At 46.1% G+C, this 19725-nt stretch overlaps 1 long non-coding RNA gene across 2 annotated transcripts in view; it reads left to right on the top strand.

Moving 5' to 3' along the window:
- Positions 1 to 19725, top strand: part of LOC123787946 (uncharacterized) — a 64836-nt gene that overhangs the window by 32186 nt on the left and 12925 nt on the right. The window contains exons 4-7 of one of the 2 annotated variants that reach the window (XR_015723462.1): positions 13426 to 13515; positions 13674 to 16648; positions 16899 to 16955; positions 17272 to 17354. This is a non-coding gene — a long non-coding RNA (uncharacterized LOC123787946). Of the gene's footprint in view, positions 1 to 13425; positions 16649 to 16898; positions 16956 to 17271; positions 17355 to 19725 lie in introns of both variants that reach the window. The other variant, XR_006778381.2, reaches the window with a different exon arrangement.

Here is a 19725-nt window from a genome sequence, read left to right as displayed (position 1 = left end):
CGAAGGCAGACGCTTAATGACTGAGCCACCCAGGCGCCCCTCCTTTGCTCATTTGTTTTGTTTCTTAAATTCCACAGATGAGTGAAATCATGGCATTTGTCTTTCTCTAACTAATTTCACTTAGCTTAATACTCTCTAGCTCCATCCATGTTGTCGAAAATGGCAAGATTTCATTCCTTTATATGGCTGAATAATATTCTGTTGTGTGTGTGTATACGTATATGTGTGCTTATACACACATACACAATAGACACACGCATGCACACACACACACACACACACACACACACACACACACACACCACATCTTCTTTATCCATTCATCAGTTGATGGACACTTGGGCTGCTTCCATATCTTGGCTATTGTAAATAATGCTACTATAAACATAGGGGTGCACATATCCCTTTGAATTAGTGTCTTTCTATTTTTGGGGGTAAATATCCAGTAGCGTGATTACTGGATTGTAGGGTAGTTCTATTTTTAATTTTTTGAGGACCCTCCATACTGTTTTCCAGAGTGGCTGCACCAGTTTGCATTCCCGCCAACAGTGCACTAGGGTTCCCGTTTAACCACATCCTCACCAACACCTTTTGTTTCTTGATTTTAGCCATTCTGACAGGTGACAGGTAATATCTCACTGTAGGTTTGATTTGCATTTCCCTGATGATGAGTGATGTTGAGTATCTTTTCACATGTCTGTTGGCCATCTGGATATAATCTTTGGAAAAGTGTCTATTCACATCTTCTGCCCATTTTTTAATTCAATTGTTTTTCAGGCGTTCAGTTGTATCAGTATTTTATATGTACTGGATACTAACCCTTTATCAGATATATCATTTGCAAAGTTATGTTGTTTCCTTCACTGTGCAGAAGCTTTCTACTTTGATGTAGTCCCAATAGTTTATTTTTTGCTTTAATTTCCCTTGCCTCAGGGGACATATCTCGAAAAATGTTGCTACAGCCAATGTCAGAGAAATTACTGCCTGTGTTCTCTTCTAGGAATTTTATGGTTTTAGGTCTCACATTTAGGTCCCTAATCCATTTTGAGTTTATTTTTATGCATGGTGTAAGAAAGTGGTTCAGATTCATTCTTTTGCATGTAGCTGCCCAGTTTTCCCAGCACCATTTGTTGAAGAGACTGTCTCTTTCTCACTATATATTCTTTCCTCCTTTATCAAAGATTAACCATATAATTGTGGGTTCATTTCTGGGGTTTCTGTTCTGTTCCATTGATCTCTGTGTCTGTTTGGTGCCAGCACCACACTGTTTTGATGACCACAGCTTTGTAATATGACTTCAAGTCTGGAATTGTGATGCCTCCAGCTTTGGTTTCAGTTTTTTATTAACATCTTATTTTTTTTGTGTTTGTTTTTAAATATTTATTTATTTGACACAGAGAGCGCACAAGTAGGCAGAGCAGCAGGCAGAGGCAGAGGGAGAAGCAGATTCCCCACTGAGCAGGGAGCCCGATGGAGGACTCCATCCCAGGACCCTGGGATCATGACCTGAGCCAAAGGCAGACGCTTAACCAACTGAGCCACTCGGGCACCCCTGTTTTCATTCAAGATTGTTTGGGCTATTCATGGTCTTTTGTGGTTCCATATAAATTTTAGGATTGTTTGTTCTAGCTCTGTGAAAATATGATGTTGGTAATTTGATAGGGATTGCATTAACTGTGTAGATTGCTTTGGGTAGTGTACACATTTTAACAATCTTTTTTCTTCCAACCCATGAGCATGGAATCTCTTTCCATTTCTTTGTGTCCTCTTCACATTCTTTCATCAGTGTTTTGTAGTTTTCAGAGTATAGATCTTTCACCTCTTTGGTTAGGTTTACTCCTAGGTATCTTATGGCTTTTGATGCAGTTTTAAATGGAATTGATTTCCTAATTTCCCTTTCTGCTGCTTCATTACTTGTGTATAGAAGTGCAACAGATTTCTGTATGTTGATTTTATATCCTATGACTTTACCGAATTCGTGTATCAGGTCTAGCAATGTTTTGGTGATGGCTTTCGGGTTTTCTCTATAGAGTGTCATGTCATCTACAAATAGTAAATGTTTTCCTTCTTCCTTTCCAATTTGGATGTCTTTTATATCTTTGTGTTGTCTGACTGCTGTGGTGAGGACTTCCAGTACTGTGTTAAATAACAGTCATGAGAATGGACATCCTTGTCTTATTCCTGACTGTAGAAAGGAGAAGCTCTCAGGTTTTCCCCACCAAGGATGATATTAGCTGAGAGTTTTTCATAGATGGCCTTTATGATGTTGAGGTATGTTTCCTCTAAACCTACTTTGTTGAGTGTTTTTATCGTGAATGAATGTTGTACTTTGTCAAATGCTTTTTGTGCGTCTATTGAAATGATCATATGGTGCTTATCCTTTTATTGTGACAAATCACATTGAGTTGTGAATATTGAGGCACCCTTATAAAGCAAGAAGAAACCCCACTTGATCATGGTGAATGATTCTTTTAATGTACTGTTGGATTTGCTGTGCTAGTACTTCACTGAAAATTGTTGAATCTGTGTTCATCAGGGATATTGGCCTGTAGTTCTCTTTTTTAGTGAAGACTTCGTCTGGTTTTAGTTATCAGGGTAATGCTGGCCTTGTAGAATGAATTTGGAAGTTTTCCTTCCTTTTCTATTTTTCTGAAAAAGTATGAGAAGAATAAGTATTAACTCTTCTTTAAATGTTTGGTTGATTTTGGGGCACCTGAGTGGCTCAGTCAGTTAAGCATCTGCCTTTGGCTCAAGTCATGATCCCAGGGTCCTGGGATCGAGTCCCATGTCGGGCACCCTGCTCTGTGGGGAGCCTGTCTCTCCCTCTCCCCTCTGCTCATGCTCTCTCTCTTACTCTCTCAAATAAATAAATAAAATTTTTAATCTCAACATTTGCTGCAACATGGACGGCACTGGAGGAGATAATGCTAAGTGAAACAAGTCAAGCAGAGAAAGACAATTATCATATGGTTTCTCTCATCTATGGAACATAAGAACTAGGATGATCCGTAGGGGAAGAAAGGGATAAAGAAAGGGGGGTAATCAGAAGGGGGAACAAAGCATGAGAGACTATGGACTCTGAGAAACAAACAGGGCCTCAGAGGGGAGGGGGTGGGGGAATGGGATAGGCTGGTGATGGGTAGTAAGGAGGGCACGTATTGCATGGTGCACTGGGTGTTATACACAACTAATGAATCATGGAACTTTACATCAAAAACCAGGGATGTACTGTATGGTGACTAACATAATATAATAAAAAATGTTATTATAATTTAAAAAAATAAAAAATAAATAGAAATTTAAAAAATAAATGTTTGGTAGAATTTGACTATGAAACCATCTGGGCCTGGACTTTTGTTTGTTGAAAGATCTTTATTACTGATTCAATTTCTTTGCTGGTTATCCGTCTGTTCAAGTTTTCTATTCCTTCTTGTTTAAGTTTGGTAGTTCATGTGTTTGTAAGAGTTTATCCATTTCTTCCAGGTTGTCCAATTTGTTGGCATATAGTTTTCCATAATATTCTCTTGTAATTGTTTATATTTCTGTGGTGTAGGTTGTTATTTCTCCTCTCGCATTTGTGACTTCTGTTTGGGTCCTTTCTCTTTTCTTTTTGTTAAGTCTGGCTAGAGGTTTATCAATTTTATTAATTTTTTCAAAGAACCAGCTCCTGGTTTCATTGATCTTTTCTATTTTTTATTTATTTATTTGTAGTTTCTATATCACTGATTTCTGCTCTAATCTTTATTATTTCCTTCCTTCTGCCAGCTTTAGGCTTTGTTTGTTGTTCTTTTTCTAGCTCCTTCAGGTGTAAGGTTAGGTTGTTTATTAGGGATTTTTCTTGCTTCATGAAGTAGGCCTGCATTCCTTCCCTCTTAGAATCACTTTTGTTGCATCCCAGTAGTTTTGGATGGTTGCATTTTTATTTTCATGTGTTTCCATGTATTTTTAAATTTCTTCTTGATTCCCTGGCTGAACCACTCATTCTTTTCCAGCACTTTTACCCTCCACGTATTTTTGGTCTTTCTGGATTTTTCTTGTGATTTACTTCAAGTTTTGTAACATTATGGTCAGAAAAGGTGCATAGTATGAGTTGTCTTTTTTGAGTTGTTGAGGCCTGTTTCGTGTCCTAATATGTGACCTGTTCTGGAGAATATCACATGCGTGCTTGAAAAAAATGTGTATTCTACTCTTTTGAAATAGAATGTTCTGAATGTATCTGGTAAGTCCATCTGGTCCAGTGTGTCTTTCAAAGCCATTTTTTCCTTGTTTATTTTCTGTTTGAATGATCTGTCCCTTGACCTAAGTGTGGTGTTAACATCCCCTACTATTACTGTATTATTTATCAATTAGTTCCTTTATGTTTATTACTTGTTTTATATTTTTGGGTGCACCTATGTTGGATGCATAAATATCTACAATTGTTAGATCTTCTTGTTGGATAGTCCCCGTTATTATGATATAGTGCCCTTCTTCCTCTCTTGTTACAGTCTTTGTTTTAAAGTCTAGTTTGTCTGATATAAGTATTGGTACTCCAGCTTTCTTGTGACATCCATTTACATGGTAAATATTTTTCCATCCCCTTCACTTTCAATCTGCAGGTGTCTTGAGGTCTAAAATGAGTCTCTTGTAGGCAGCATATAGATATGTCGTGTTTTTATCCATTCTCCCAGCTATGTCTTCTGATTGGAGCATTTAGCCCATTTACATTCAGAGTAATTATTGATAGATAATGTATTTAGTGCCATTTTTTCTTGTTTTGTCATTGTTTCTGGAGATTTTCTCTGAATCTTTATTGTCTTTTGTCATTTTTGGTCTTTCCTTTCCACTCAAAGAGTCCCTTTTAATATTTCTTGCAGGGCTGGTTTAGTGGTCATGAACTCCTTTAGTCTTTGTTTGTCTGGGAAAGTCTTTATCTCTCCTTCTGTTCTGAATGATAGCCTTACTGGATAGAGTGTTCTTGGCTGCAGATTTTTCCCATTCAGCACTTTGAATATAGCATGCCACTCTCTTCTTGATTGCCAAGTTTCTGTTGATAAATTTGTAGCTAGCTGTATGGGTCTCCCCTTGTAAGTCAAGGACTTCTCTTGTTTTGCTGCTTTTTTATCAGCACATTTTGCAAATTTAATTACAATACGTCTTGGTGTTGGCCTGCTTTTGTTGATTTTGATGAGAGTTCTCTGTGCTTTGTGGATCTGAATGTCTGTTTTCATCCCCAGATTAAGGAAGTTTTCACCATTATTTTCTCAAATCAATTTTCTGCCCCATTTTCCCCCTCCTCTCCTTCTGGAACGTCGGTAATACAGTCTTACATTTGATGGAGTCACTGAGTTCCCTGAGTCTATTGTCCTATTCCATCATTCTTCTTTCTCTCTTTTGTTCAGAATCTGTATTTTCCATTATTTTGTCTTCTATATCACTAATTCATTCCCCTGCTTCTTCCAGTCTACTGTTCATTGCTTCAGGTCTGTTTCTGATCTCGGTTATTGCACTCTTCATTTCTGACTGATTATTATTTTTTTTAAAGATTTTTATTTATTTATTTGACAGAGAGAGAGAGACAGCCAGAGAGAAAGGGAACACAAGCACGGGGAGTGGGAGAGGAGGAAGCAGGCTCCCAGCAGAGCAGGGAGCCCGATGCGGGGCTCAATCCCAGGACTCTGGGATCACACCCTGAGCCTAAGATAGACGCTTAACGACTGAGCCACCCAGTCGCCCCTGACTATTTTTTTTTAACTCTTTTCTGTCTGTGGTAAGGGCCCCCATGAGGTCTTACAGTCAGTCTTGTCTTAAGCCCAGTGAGTATCCTTCTCATTGTTGCTTTCGGTTCTCCATCAGGCATGTTACTTACATGTGTTTCGGGTAGATCTCTGGCCATGGCCTTATCTTGTTCTTTTCATTTGGAATGAATTCCTGTGTCTTGGCGTTTTGTCTGAGTGTCTGCCTTCTCTGTGTTAGAAGAGCCAGGTATGTCTCCTGCTCCTGAGAGTAACGTCCTTATGAAGCAGAGCTCATGCAGTGCCCAGGGCCTGGTGCCTCCGGGAGCATGTCCGGTGGGCGCTGCACGAGCTCGGCTGCTGTGTTCCGGCTGCTCTGTCCTTCAGGCCCGTCACCTGCGGAGGCTCTCCTGGCCTGCAGCGTGAAGTGTTTGGTCCCTGCCCAGAATGGAGGGAGTTTTAACCAGGTTGCTCTGGTCTGCTGGTGAAATGAGACCTGCTACCACCTCCACTAGGACTGAAGCCCTGCAGAACTCTCTGGTCAGGAGACACGGAGCGGGCAGGGGTTTGTGCCGGTCTTCTGGGGCAGGGGCCTGCCATGCTGGGACTTGAGGCAAGCTTGACTGGGAAGGGCAGTCCCGCCAGTGCAGGGGGGTGGGGCTTGGTGGAAGCAAGTTCGGCAGACCGCTCAGCACTGGCTGCTTCCCCCAGGTGCTGTGTTTGTGCCGAGGAGGGGGGGAGGGAAATGGTGCCAGCCAGCTCCCTTGTTCCCAGGGAGGTGGCTCTGGGAATGCTGCCTGTCAGGGAGGAACTCCAAGAAGAGCGAAAAATCTCCCCCATCTGTCCCAGGTGTTTTTTGTGTTTCAGATCGCTGTTTCCATGCCCTCGGCCCTCAGGTTGTTTGCCTCCTTTCTCTCCAGGAGCAGGGTAGTGCCCTCCAGGCTCCATCCCAGCCAAGTCTGCTGACCTTTACGACTCCGTGCTTTAAGTCCCACTCATTGCAAGAACTCAAGGAAATCAGCCCTTCTCCTTTTCCAGCCAATAGCTGTGGGGAAATGTTCTCCTTGTGCGTTCCCCTATGTGCTTCTCTCTCTCTCTCTCTCTCTCTCTCTCTCTCTCTCTCCCTCTCCTCTCTGTCTCCTCTGTCTTCCTCTCTGTCTCCTCTATCTCTCTCTCCATCTCCTCTCTCTCACTCCGTCTCCCCCTCTCTCTCTCCTCTCTCTCTCCGTCTCCCCTCTCTCTCTCTCTCTGCCTCCTCTCTCTGTCTCCTCTCTCTCCGTCTCCCCTCTGTCTCTCCGTCTCTCTCTCTCTCCGTCTCCTCTCTCTCCCCCTCCTCTCTCTCCCCCCTCCTCTCTGCAAGTACAGCTCCCTCCCCCACCATAGCACCTGCAATCCATTTGTCCCCTAAATTACATCTCAACGTCTTTTTTTTTTTTTTTACCTTGTTCAGTGTTGCTGCTTCTCTCAGCCTTTTTGTGTGTGTGTGGGGTTTGTTCTGTCCATCTTCAGGTCTTTCTGGGATATGTAGAATGATGTTAGTTACCTGGTTGTGTTCATGGGATGAGAGGAGCCTAGGGTCCTCCCTCTCTGCTGCCATCTTCCTAATCCCTCACTTTATTAATTTTAAATGTTGTTTGGTTCATAAACATTCGATACCATTATATCTTTTGATGAAGTTTATCTTTATTAATATAAACTATCCTTCTTTGTCCTGCTCAATGCCTTCTCCTTCAAATTTTTGTTCATTTCTCATTATTTTGTCAGCATTTGTCTAATTTTTTGGTTTATTATTAAATCATTTTTTGAAGGTATGCAATATATCAAACCAAAAGGTATAGAAAAAAAACTTGAGTACTCTGCCTAGTTTTCATATTTTACCATATTTGCTTCAGATATTTCTTCTTTTTATAAACCATTAGAAATGCAGTTGAAACTTCCTGTGTGTACCTCCCTTCTCTCTTTCACCTCACTCTCCATAGTGTTCATGAATGTCCTGAATTTGGTGGTTCCTGTCCCCATGCCTGATATTGGTATAGATGCATCTAGTTTCTTGGGTTAGTCTTGACATTATATATCTTTCTCCATCTCTTTGCTCTGTACATTTTTTTAAGGTTTTATTTATTCAAGAGAAAGAGATTACAAGCAGGGGGGAGGGGTAGAGAGAGGAGCAGACTCCCCACTGAGCAAGGAGCCCGATGCGGGGCTCGATCCCAGGACCCCAGGGATTGTGACCTGAGCCGAAGGCAGACGCTTCACCACCTGAGCCGCCCAGGCGCCCCTCTGCATTTCTTTATAATAAAGACACCTCACTGTTCTTGAGTGCTGAAGACCGAGGTAGCAGTATAGTCAGAACGCTAACGGAGGAGCTCATGCAGGGGCCACGCGTGGCGCCCAAGCGCAAGGGTTGGTGGTGGGTCTTTATAGCTCAGAGCCCAAACTGCGTCCCGTGTTCACTGTGAGCACCCTCCGGCATCAGTACGTCAGTACCATCCTGGTGGCCTCATCTCATGAGAGCCCATGAGAGAAATGCGCTACCATGCAGCAAGTGCCATCTGTTTGTGGCACTAGAACCAGACTGGGCACCTCCCCGGATGGCACTGGCCCCAGCTAGGCTCGGGTGCTGGAGAGAGACTTAGACGGTTTAGAGGCAGCCACCCACACAGGGCCTGGAGTCCCCATGTGCGGTGTCTAAGGGCAAGACCAAAGAAAGTGGCCTCTCCCACGTGGCACGTGCTGTAGTTGGGCTTGGTACTCGGCTGGTCTGACAACTTTAGTCTTTGAAGTCTCTGTGCTCTTGGCCTCTCAGATCTCCATCTCCTCAGCAGCTTTATGATGCCGCCAAATAAATCTTGTCTTTTATCCAGTTGTTTAGTTCATCTCAGCAGGAAAATCAGTCTGCTAAAAGCTTCTCTGTCATCACCAGAAGCGGAACTTTCTCCAGGTAGATTTCTGCTTCTCTTCCAACATGTAACACAAACCAGGTTGAGCACAGCCGTTCTTTTGTTGTTGTTGTTGTTGTTTTAAGACTTTATTTATTTAAGAGGGTGAGAAAGAGAGAAAGCGAGACTGCGCATGGGCAGGGGGAGGGGCAGAGGCAGAGGGAGAAGCAGACTCCACGTTGAGCAGGGAGCCCGATGCGGGGCTCGATCTCAGAGCCCTGGGATCATGACCCGGGCCGAAGGCAGACGCTTCACCGACTGAACCACCCAGGTGCCCTGCAGGCATTCTTTTTTTTTTTTAAGATTTTATTTATTTATTTGACAAAGATAGAGACAGCCAGCGAGAGAGGGAACACAAGCAGGGGGAGTGGGAGAGGAAGAAGCAGGCTCATAGCGGAGGAGCCTGATGTGGGGCTCAATCCCATAACGCCGGGATCACGCCCTGAGCTGAAGGCAGATGCTTAACCGCTGTGCCACCCAGGCGCCCCAGCAGGCATTCTTTTTTGAACAGGGAAGATGTTCCCATGTATCTTTTCCTCATCACCCAGGGATGGCCATTTAGATGTGGTCATCACATGTCATCACAAAATCGGTGATATCTGAGGATGAGGAAGAAAGAGCTTTCAAAACCTAAAAATAGGGGCGCCTGGGTGGCTCTCAGTCAGTTAAGCATCTGCCTTCGGCTCAGGTCATGATCCCAGGGTCCTGGGATCGAGCCCCGCATTGGGCTCCCTATTCAACGGGAAACCTGCTTCTCCCTCTCCCTCTGCCCCTGTTTGTGCTCTCTCTCTCTCTCTCCCCCTGACAAATAATCTGAAAAAAACAAAACAAAACCTAAAACGAAAAGGTACTATGCAGGAGATAATAATCATGAATACCAGATTACCCGGCAAGCCTTCCTTGCGCAGAGACCAGGTGGCTGTCGTTCTGTAATATCGCATCTCCACACACAGCTCTCTGAGCAGGGCCTGTGTGCTGCCGCTCTTGCCGGCTGAAGTCCTCCGCCTTCTCTTCAGATGTCGCTGAGCTTGTGATGGCTCCATCTGAAGTGCTCATCGGGTAGAGAAGGTCATCAGGAGGATGTGACCCCCGGGTGGCCTGTGAGCTGGACCCCGGCAATCCGGGGCTCCTCACCCCCTCTCCTGTCCTTGGAATGTCCACCATTCTCACAGTGGGAGCTGTTTTCAAGAGTGATGTGCTGTTGAGACTACTTGGATTGTATATGCGACTAAACCCCGTCGAGGCCTCTGTAGAAAGTTTTAAGATTCTGGCAGGCAGCTACAGAGATCTACCATCTTCCGGCCACCCATGACGAGCCTCGGAATTTCCCTCGCTTGTGAAAGCTGCCATGTGCCCATCTGGAACGGGTTGCCTCTTCCTTTGGGCTCTCCTTGCTCTCCTCATATGGGGGCCAGTTTGTGAAGCAATAACTGGTGAGCCGTCCAAAAGCCCAAACAAGCGCACTGGCTTGCAGCCGTCTCGGGAGCTTCGAGGGTGTGATCGGAAACGGCCCCTGGTACTCAGAGGGCAGGGAGAGAACAAAGAAAGAGGCGGGCCCCTTCAGGTTAGTATGTAGCAGGTTTAATAAGCAAAGGAAACTTAGGTACAAGATTTGTCTTGGGGAGAAGCAAGATGAATTGATCCCCACACCTGCCAGCAAATCCTACATGTTTATATAGAGAGAGGGTTTAACTGGGTTCAGTCAAGTGCACTTGCGGGCGTTCTCAACGCCACATCACTATCTCAAGGCTCTGTCCTTGGAGAAGCCTCTGGGAGAGGGAAGGCGAGTGGAACCCACACTCCAAGGACAGGGTTGGGGAGTAAGGAGCCTCTGACTGACCGCTCACGAGTTAACTGTCAGACACTTCCTCTTGATGACTTTGTCCAACAAAATGGGCCTTGGGGAAAAAAGCGTCCACAGGAGAAATCCTGAGTTGGCCATCAACCTCTCTGGGGAGGGCAGGGGTGGCCCAGATGTTAGAAGCTCGTGGACTGCCGTGTGAGTGTGGCGATGCCCATACCACTGCCTGGTTTGACGTGCTTGCCCGAGCAACCGTGCAGGGTGTGCCGCAGCGGGCCGGCCACCGCTCGAAACCGTTCATCTGCCCAACTAGAGGCTGAAGGTGGAGTTAGAAAGTTGGGAGAAGTGCTGAGATTAGAGGACGTGCAGGTGTCTACTGCTTTGGGAGCTTCGGGGCTGGCAGACGAGGAGGGGAACAGGATAATAAGTTGGAGACCTTGGCATGCCATTTTGCAAAGACAGGAGGGTGCAAGCTGCTGCAGGTTAAGGTCTGAGCATTGTTTTTCAAAGATTCCATTCATTTACTTGAGAGAGCGCGCGCGCACAGAGGGAGAAGGAGAAGCAGACTCCCCGCTGAGCAGGGAGCCCGATGCGGGGCTGGATCCCGGGACCCTGGGATCATGACCTGAGCCGAAGGCAGATGCTTCACCGACTGAGCCCCCCAGGCGCCCCAAGGGTCTGAGCATTGGCAGCAAAATCTGATAAGGACGCTGAGAGGTGGAATCCCTGGGAAAGTGAGGAGAGTGGAGAGGGGGGTGTTGTGGCAATTGATAGTGGAACAGACGACGTGTCCCCACGCCATATGACCCCTGATACAAAGGAAAATTTTACGTAGTAATTATCCTAGACTTCTGCTGATACAGAAATATGCCCCAAAACTCCGAAGAGAAAACTGGCATTCTTTCTCTGTCCCTTGAAATGGTAAATCTTATTGTGTCTTTGAAAAGGAAACACCGCAGGAGGTAAAGACACTGCCCATGATTGCCTGAGCCTGAGGAGAAAAAAGGGGAAAGAGGCTTTTTAAAATCCTGCTATAGAGGCTCCCTTGCCCAAAATCCAGCCCACAGCTTCCATAGGATTACTCACTTGTCAAGGGCAAATACAAGTCTTAAAATCTTCTCCACGAACGTTAGTGAAAAGCTTTAGCCACATAAGCGGTAACTGTTGCCTGTAAACTAGTGAGTTTTGCGTTGTTGCACCTGATTCGTGACTAACGTTCTGGAATGAAAGCTACGGAGTCCCTGTGTCTCTCCGTTTATGTATGACCATGACTGCAAGGCTATATTTATATGTGATATTTTCCTACCTCTGGAGGATATTGCTAAAATTAATTTGTAAAAGAGCTTGATGTAATTGGGCTTAGATAAGTTTTAGTTTTAATAGTGTACTTGTGTCAAACTACGACTTAATTTTCTTTCATCTGCTGGAAGGACAAAGTTTTCTTGTACTACTGGTCTGTTCTTAAGGAAGTTGTGAAAATGGTTTTTACCTTTTAAGTCACCTGCCTAGAAAACAAAGATTCCATGTTTTATAAAAATAACTTCCTGTATGCAATGTTGCTTTAGCATGGCTCTGATTGCTTAAAAAACCAGTCTTCTCTATTGAAAGAGCTAAGTGTTTTTGTAACTATGTAACTTTCTATATTTATCTTTGAAGTCTTTGTCACTGATTAAATGGATAGCTATTGTTTCACAGTGATCTATGATTCTGTTTAATGACGTGTTTTAAATTCCTTTGCTATTTTTGACAAATGTCACAAAAACAAATTCTGAAGTCTTTTTTTAAAGATTTTATTTATTTTAGAGCTGATGGGGGAGGGAGAGGGAGATAATCTTGAGCAGACTGCGTGCTGAGCACAGAGCCTGATGCGGGGCTCAATCCCACAACCCCGAGATCATGACCTAAGCTGAAACCAAGAGTTGGACACTCAACCATCTGAGCCACCCAGCAAGTGCCCCAAATTCCAAAGTCTTTTTGACCTCAAACTAACTTTGGGATTTTCTAGATTTTACCTGGAGCATCTCAAAAGATGTGTTCTCTCTCCTTATAAAAGAAAGATATTAAACTTATTAGGCTTATTTGATATGTTAAATTACACAGGGAGCATTGTCAGATAAGAAGTGATGCTAAACTTTCATTAGGTTATGTTCATATACATATGATTGATTGATTGATTGATTGATGTTAAGATTTTTATTTATTTATCAGAGAGAGAGAGGGAGAGAGCACAAGCAGGGGAAGCAGCAGGCAGAGGGAGAAGCAGGCTCCCCGCTGAGCAAGGAGCCCGATGTGGGGCTCCATCCCAGGACCCTGGGATCATGACCTCAGCCAGAGGCAGAAGCTTAACCGACTGAGCCACCCAGGTGTCCCAAATATATTTATATAAATATAAGTGTTCCAGAAATTGTTTGAAATTTCTAAAACTGGTATTTCCTGGTACAGTATTATCAATCATAATTCTAGTTGTTGTTTTTTATTTTTTTAAGATATTATGTATTTATTTATTTGAGAGGAAGAGAGCGAGCCTGAGAAGGGGGCAGGGAGAGGCAGACTCACCGCTGAGCAGGGAGCCTGATGCGGGGCTTGATCTCAGGACCCCGAGGTCATGACCTGAGCCAAAGGCAGACACTTAATGAACTGAGCCACCCAGGCACCCCTCTGTTGTTATTTTTTAAAGGATGTCACAGAAATAACCAGATTTCCTCCAGATCTTCTCAGCACTTTCCCCAGACTCCTTGTCTCCCAGCAGGGCCTGAAGAGGCCTATCACTCCCTTCCTTGTCTCCTGGGCCACAGCAACACTTTACTTGGTGTGTCTTTTGCTTAATATGCCCCTTTTTATATAAATAAAAGATACAGTAGAGTTGTTCTCTCTGAAAAAAAGAAAAAAAAATTTCCTTGTCCATTGCATTATCATGAAATCTCATTAGAACTTTAATCCTGACCATTTTTAAGTCTTCTGTCATTTACAGATGGTTATCCTTTTACTGTAACGCTTCGGCAAACATATTCCCACAGAAGTGCGTCATCTTCAAGGAGATTCATGGAAGAGGCTCTGACGGGTATGGGTTTCTGATAACGATGATGAATTTGCCTCCATGTGGGAGGGGCAATAGGGGATCTTCCCAGTGCTTCCCCAAGGCTACCTGCACAGCCCCACAGTGCGTCGTGGGATGGTCGCCCGAGACCTGTCCCCATTCTCTTTCCCCACATTGACAAGGTGGGCCCATTGCACCGATGATCTGATGTTAACCTGTGAAGTCTTGCCTCTGCCGCGGGACCTTCTGCAGACTTTGCCGGAACATCTGTGAGGATGAAGATGAGCCATGAAGCCACAGGAAATTCAAAGCCCAGGCACCACTGTGGCTTCGGGAAGTTGTTTGGGTGAGATGTGCATTGTCTCGGAAGGTACGACTGATCAAGTGCAAGCCTACCGAACCCCTAGGAACGTGACGGAAAAGCAGGCCTGTGTAGGAATTTGGGGTTTGGGAGGACTTTGATTCTCCATCTGGCACGGTGCCTTCATCCTATAAAGAGCATGCGTGGGCCTGGGGATCGGGACAGCAAGCCCCCTTTGAGAAGGGAAAAGTACTCAGGAAGCAGATGAGCACTCGGGGCATCTCTGAAGCCCGCAAGGCTACCATTTGAGTTGGATGTGACTCCAGAAGGTATGGGTTGTGCAGAAACAACGCAAGGACGGAGCGCCCCGAGGATTTGGGTCCCAGCTCTGGAAGGGGGCAGAAGCCCAGTGTACCCCCATAGTGAGACAGCTTCTACCAGGGTACGTAGAGCTCCGTCAGGTAGGGCCTCTCATGAAGGAACAACACATCGTGGTAAGACCTTCCCTCCCTAGCAAAGAGTGGGTCAAGAGTGCGTTCCATCTGCCCACCTCTGCCATGGCCCAAACCCCCCACTTTGACTACGTCCCATGACAGTAACAGAAGAGCACCTTGTCCGCCAGCCCGCTGTCTCTAGAAATACAGGTGCTCCTAGGCCCTTTAGTGTATGGAGGTCCTGCGAATGCCCCTGGCCCTATTCCTGTGGCCACCCTGCAGCCCGTTCGTGGGAGTGGTGGGAGTTCCTGTTGATGCCTAGAAACGGGAACAGGCCACAGGAGCCATAAGAGCAGTTTGGCTGGCGATCGCTCATGAGCCCGGCTGTTAACACTTTGCACTGACAGTTGGGCCGTTCATCCTAAAGGGATTAACCCCATGGCTCGGACAGTGGGAAGCTGAGTGGTGGATGATCATGAATAAGCCCTCCTGGGGTCAGGATAGGTGGAAAGGCATTTGGGTTCACCTTCGAGAACCTGAGGCAGTCTTCTCTGTCTTCTGCATCCGGGGTCATAAGGCACTGACACCCCCTGGCAATCAGGCAGCTAATGCCCCAGCGTGGGTACAAGCCTTAGCAACAGATCCACCAGCAGATCCACCAGCTTAGGTGCGTAGGAAGAGCGGCCGCACAGCACCTGTGAGCGCCTGCGTGGGGTGGTATATTGCCCTTGCAATGCGGTGACCTGGTTAATGCAGTAACAGCATGTCCTGTGTTCTGAACAGTGCCCAGGCCAGCTGCTGGTGGAGTCTGAATTCCCACGGGAGTTCCCAGCTGGGGAGAGATCGGCGAAGTGATGATATCCATCCCCCCGCCCCCGAGGCAGGGTTCTATATAGGCCTTGGTTTGCACCGACACCGCAAAGGGCCTAACCCAAGCTTGCCCCCATCCCTGCACAAAGCAGGCTGCCACCTGGACTGGAGAAGCTGCGTACCATGTACAGATACCCTCACTGACTAGACAGTGATTGGGGGTCACGTTCAAAGGTCGTGATGTGCAAGACTGGGCAAAAGAACATGGCATTGAACAGGTTCCTTCTCCCCTATAACCCACAAGCAGCAGGGTTGGTAGAAAGGAAGAATGGAATATTAAAGCAGCAGATTAGATTACTAACAGGTAAACCCACCTCGGCCAGGTGTTGTAGCCTTTTTTTTTTTCTTAAGATTTTATTTATTTATTTGTCAGAGAGAGAGAGAGTGAGAGAGAAAGAGCACAAGCAGGGGGAGCGGTAGGCAGAGGGAGAAACAGGCTCCTCGCCGAGCAAGGAGCCCGATGCGGGACCTGATCCCAGGACCCCAGGATCATGACCTGAGCCAAAGGCAGACGCCCAACCGACTGAGCCACCCAGGCGTCCCTGTTGCAGCCTTTAACACATGTGAATGATCAACCAGCAGGGCCTGTTGCCCCCTATGCCACACTAGGGGCCACTGCTGAGACCCCCAACACTATAAATGTATGGAAGTCACAGGAGAGAGCCATTGCCCTAACTTTCACACACTGGGAAGGGCGTTATCTACTGGAATTTGCACTGGGGCATTTCCCCATGGTGGCTGAGTTACTTCCCACCCCCGGTGAGGGGGAACTGCTCCCTTCTCCACTGGGATCCCACTGTCATGCTGCAAGCTGGACCTGTTGAGATGCACTATGCCTGGAACGGAACACGCACCATTGAAAGGGGAGGAGGAGGAGGTCCTGTCCCTAGCCATCCCCTCACATCTGACAGTACCGCCTCCACCAGCCAGCATATATGGTGTGCACAACCTGGTCAGGTGCCTAAAGCTTCCAATCTCCCTTTCTTCAAGGCCAGGTGGGCACATTTTCTTTTCCAGTGGTGTGATCTTCTAGCCGCCATCTTTGTCCCTTCCATTGGCCTGGAGGGTGTTATAGCACACATAGAAACCTTACTAATTCACCCAACAAAATGATAGCCAGTAGATCCTTGTATTGAACACTGAAATGTCTCTAATGAGAAAAACTGTCCTCCAAAACAGGATGGCCTTGGACTTACTACTGCCTCGCAAGGAGGCACCCGTGCCGTTATCCAGTGTTGTGTGTTCATACCTGATGAGTCTGATGTATCCTCCTTATTAAATCACACGAGGCCCCAAGTGAATGTCTTGAGTGATCCAATCCCCAGCCTGTAGGAATTAATAAGTCAGTGGTTTGGGTCATGGGGTTCTTGGTGGAAAAAACTGTTCCTTATCTTGGGCAGTTATCTTAATCTGTGTTTTCTCTTGCAGGTGCCGGCACCGTTGCTGTGGGCGTCTGCCTCCAGCGCAGCCTGCCAGCCTCCAAACGAGCTGCTTCCGTGCTGGTGATACCTCTTGCTGACTGATCAGGGTCCCTTGCAGAAGGAGGGCACGGGTAAGATTATAAGAACCAATCACAAGGGCTGGGGGTGTTGGAGGAGGTCGTCGAGAGGACATGACTTCCAGTTCATCCGTGAGCTAGACCCAGGCGAGGAGGCCCCTCACCCCCCTCTCCTGCCCTTGGAATGTGCGCTCTGTCCACCGTTCTCAGTTTCAAGGATGCAGACCTCAGAGTAATATGTTGTTGAGACCATCTGGTTGCTGTATGTGACTGAACCTATTTAAGGCCTCCGTATACTTTTAAGGTCCTGGCCAGCAGGTGTGGAGAGCTGCTCACCTCGTAGCCACCCAGGACAAGCCTCGTAAGTAAGGTCACTTGCTTATTAAACTCACCACGTACCAATCTGGAACAGTCTGCCTCTTTCTTTGATCTCTCCTTGCCTTCCGTGTACCGGGGCCAGCTGGCAAACCCAAATCCTCCCTGCGTGATGAAAAGACATGTGGGAGCTTCTTACCTGCAGGGTGCTGAAAATGTTCAGGAAAGCTTCCCTATCCCTTTTGGACCCTGGAGCTGGTCTCTCTCCTCCCAAGGGAAATGGGCAGACTTTGCCAAGATAGAACTGGGAAAGCCCTAAGCTGAAGCAGGTGCCCTAAGTCCGGAATCACGTCCTCTTACAGTTGATCAAGTGACCAAACCAGACCTGATCTTCACGTTTGAGAAACGAGAGCCTTGGATGGCAGAAAGATCTCACGTTGCATAGGTGAGTGAGAACTAGGAAGATTGGGGATGGTGGATGGAAGGTTCTAGCTGGTGAGAGGGAGATTTCTTTGACATGCCATCCACATACCTTTGGTCTTCCTTAAAGGAGGGGAGGTAGGCCTCTGGTGATCACAGGACATGGGTGTGAGCTCCTCGGACTAAATGACCTTCCCGCATCCCCACCCCCGTGTTCTTTGCTTAGCTTTGAGAAAGAACTGTGCCTGCCTTCCTTTTCCTCAAGATCTCATCCCTGCCTCCCTCAGGGGGAAGAAGCCCTTCTAGGTCATTCTCCCTTTCCCTGGCCTTTTCATTTTCCAACCCTCCCGTCGTCATCAGTCCCTTTCCTTATGCATTCCGACATTTATAGATCTGTCCTTAACTTTGTGGCCTTTGTTTCTTCTTCTGGTGAGAAGCTTTAAGCTGTTTTCTCCGTTTCCCAGCCAGATTCCACCCCACCCACATGTAAACTCCTACTCTCAGGGATCTCCATTCCCTGGCCCCATCTGTTATTTGTTCTCTGTTCCCCAAAATTGAAGCCATGGTGTTTGTTTTCTAGTTGTCAGCACAAAGAAAAACAATTTCTGTGTTCAAGCTTCTATTTAGCAGCCTTGCTAAACTTAGGCCTAACGATTCATTTATAGATGCTTCTGGATTTTTCTGTGTACATAGGTCATCTGTAAAAATTGGGGGCTTTATTCTTTTCCAGTCATGCCTTCTTTTCTCTCTCTGTCACTGAGTCCTCCCGTACAGTGACTAGAAGTGAGGACAGTAGGCGTCCTCGCTCTCAGTCCCAATCTCGGGAGGACAGTTTTTACCGTCACCACTAAGTTTTTCTTTTTTAACGTACCCTTTATCAGACTAAGGGCGTTCTCTCCTATTCCTAGTTTGCTAAGAATTTAGAATATGAATGGGTCTTGAATCATAGGAGAGCCCTTCTCTGCATCTAGAATTATGATGCGTTTTCTCCATTAATTACACTGACGAAATTGTCAAGTTTATTGGCATAAAGGTTTTTTCCGAATTCCCTGATTTGTTTTAATGTTTACAAACCCTGTAGTGAAGTCTGCTGTGTCACTCCTAATTTGAAAATTTGTGTTTTCCCTTTTTCTTGATCAGTCTAGGGTCTCTCACATTTATTAACCTTTTCAAAGAACTCCCTTTGACTTTTCTCCTACTGCTTGGCCTCTAGAGGACAGGACAACAAACGTGGTGGAGGAATCTCCAAAGTGTTAAGCTCACATAAGCTAGGAGCTTGCGATCTAGCAAAACTCTAAGGTGTGAAGTATCGATAATGAGTAAGCAAGCGGCTTCCGAGGCTCAGGCAGAATTTGCAAGACGTGTTAAAGATAGTTAGCAAGTAAGTTAGTAGGTGATAGGCTATGCTAAAGATAAATTGAAAAAATGGAATATATGATGGAACAAACAACAGTGTTGCTTAAAGAAAGAAGGGAACGCAAAGACCAGGCCATGAGGTGTCCTACCGCCCAAACCAACGGCTACATTTTACTGGAATCCACCACCAGCTGGTCACACTCGGGATTGTTCACTGATCACAGATAAAGCACCGGACTGTGCAGGACGCTTACCGGTGAGCTACCACTGAGGCAAGCAGGGTATGTCCGTGGCCCTGGGCGTCCTCAGTCTGATGGGCCCCTTGTCTAAACTTCAACTCTGGTCCTCATCAATGAGGCTGATGCAAGAGACGGAGACACAGAGGAAGAACAGAGATAAGGGTCTATGAACATTACATAACAAAGGAGTCAGGAAATGTCCCTCACCCTGTTTGGACCCTGTTCTAAATGTTAACTTACCCCTCTCTTTCTGTTTGCTTCTTGGTGGGTTTTTAAATATATGGATCTTGTGTTGTTTAAGTCACAATAAGCCACAGGACTGGAGCATTTTTATTTTGGTCTGTGAGCCTTCCTATTCCGAGACCTCTGGGATAGCTTGCCTGGTGGTGTACTGGAGTCCGTCATTCTATCAAGGGGATTTCTCATAGTAACCATTCCCAACGGATGAGGGGAGGAGGGATCATAATTCACATAATTTGCCTAAAGAAATGACAGTATAACTGCTTAAAATACTGGGGGCCCAGTGCTGATCGTAGGGATCCGAGGGTAGTCTCAAAGGTCCTGGGAAACAGGTTGAAGAGCCATTGTTATGTATGTCATTTTAGGGGTTTTAGCTAAAGCAAGAAGACAAATAGCTGGCATAAATCATGGGGGACAGGACCCAGGGCTGGCCCACGGGCACAGCAGAGCGGATGTGCAGGCGGGGTCAGGGTTACACGAGCGGTGGGGCCTCTCCCTCTCCCAGGGTCTACAAATAGGAACAAGAACGTGGAACGCGGAAGGGACATCTGTTGAGCACTG

Source organism: Ursus americanus, chromosome X (genome assembly GCF_024610735.1).
Source record: "Ursus americanus isolate L20-20 chromosome X, mUrsAme1.1.p, whole genome shotgun sequence".
Lineage (NCBI taxonomy): Eukaryota > Metazoa > Chordata > Mammalia > Carnivora > Ursidae > Ursus > Ursus americanus.
The sequence above is the reverse complement of the archived record's forward strand: the minus strand, read 5'-3'. Positions and strand labels throughout refer to the sequence as shown.